Genomic DNA, 1,793 nt, shown 5'->3' with positions numbered 1-1,793 from the left:
TTCAGTAGTCAATTTAAGGATGAAGGACGAAAGTCCATGCATGGAGCAACATGTGTGCACGCGCCGCTGCTCATTGGAAATTCAATTTTCAATAAATGCACACAAATTGATTTCCAGCTTGGGGCCCTTCAAGCGGAGTTGCGAAACACAATCGCACGCACACAGCTGCTCCCCCCATACCTATACACACTCACACACTCACCCACCCACACACTCACACTCACACACCTGCATTAAGTGTAAAACTTTTCAATTTACGTTCTGTTGTTTTTCGAGCATCAAATATCCCGGGCTGTCAAAAGTATTTGTCGAGAGATTTTCGGCTCCACTTGGAATGGGAATGGGAATCAGAATGGGTATGTGGATGGGTTGTGTTCCGATCCGATCGCTTGCCCTTTTATCTCCGGGCTCGTTATTAGACTTTTTTTTTTGTGCGCCACTTAAAGCAATTCCCTTTCCGAATTCCGTATTCAGTATGCCATTCAGTAGCAGCAGAAGATGAGGGGACACCTCGCACACCTTCGCTCCGTACATATATACACTCGTAGATTCCATATGCCACACGTATGCTCGCTTATCCGCGGCTGAAATTCCGCATCATGCAGCGCAAACACTTGTTAATTACTTTTATTATATCCACAGCTTCACTTGCACAGTCACGCAATTCATCGGCTGTGAATCGCCGTATCCGGGTCGGAGTGTGGAATATGGGGTACGAGGCGAGAGTACCCAGAGTTCTGGTGTGGTCCTCCTGGTTCCCGGACAAGTGGGCTACAACGAGTACGGCATTATTGCCTGTTGCTTTTGCCACTGGCACTGGCTATGCCACACAGCTGATGTGGTCGGCCGTAAACATGCGGCAGCGAATGAGGTGGGCGTGGAATTCCGCCATACTCCCATTTTGCCACACTCAACAGTAACGGGTCGTCGTCACACACAAGTAATTGCAATCAGCACCTTGGCAACAAGCAGCTGCGCCAAAATAACAACAACAACAAAAAGTAAAAAAAGAAACTGTGCCACGGATGTATTTATTTATAAAGCAACCCGTAACTTACGGTGCGTGCCGCCGTATATCTTAACACCTGAATGCCAAACGAACTCTTGGAACTCAGCTCAAGCGAGTGGATTTAAATTTATTGGTAAGTAATGAGATTTCATTCGTATTCCCTTTTGATTTAAAGTCCATTGTTGATCTCCCTTAAGCGGCCTTCTAGTGTTAAACGGTCATCTGCCTGCAATTTATATGCTAATTAAGAATTCTTTATTACATTGTCTTTGGCACAGAGAAAAATACGTGGCATTTGTAGGTTGAAAATTCAATTTTTGTTAAAAAAAAAAAGAAATTAATAGTAAAAAAGGCAAAGACCTAAAATTCCTTTAACTGCAAAATATATTCCCGGTATTTTCTATAAATATATATATAGAAATATTTTTTGTAGCTGTCAAATCTTTAACACAAAGGTATCTACATTATCAAACGGATAAGTGTCACATTTTCCGCACAACGGGGCGTATGCTTAACGCATTGGTGTAGATACACCCCTTGGGTGATTTACGTTGCGTATACGCATTACCAGCTAAGCCAATTTTCAGCGAAACAAGTGCCACAATTATGCGGCCTTATTCCATGTGGAAATTAACGCGAATTGCCAGCCATAGCCATGATTGGCATTGTTTTCGTCGCGTGTCACGAGTGTCAAGCGTGCCGCAAATCAATTGAAATCAAATGTGCAACAATAAAGAGCAAGGCCGGTCACAGCAACATCAACGTATCGTATCGATTGCCTGTC

This window comes from Drosophila eugracilis, unplaced genomic scaffold (assembly GCF_018153835.1).
Source record: "Drosophila eugracilis isolate 14026-0451.02 unplaced genomic scaffold, ASM1815383v1 contig_1825, whole genome shotgun sequence".
In the NCBI taxonomy this organism is placed as follows: Eukaryota; Metazoa; Arthropoda; class Insecta; order Diptera; family Drosophilidae; genus Drosophila; species Drosophila eugracilis.
Note: the sequence above shows the minus strand (reverse complement) of the source record.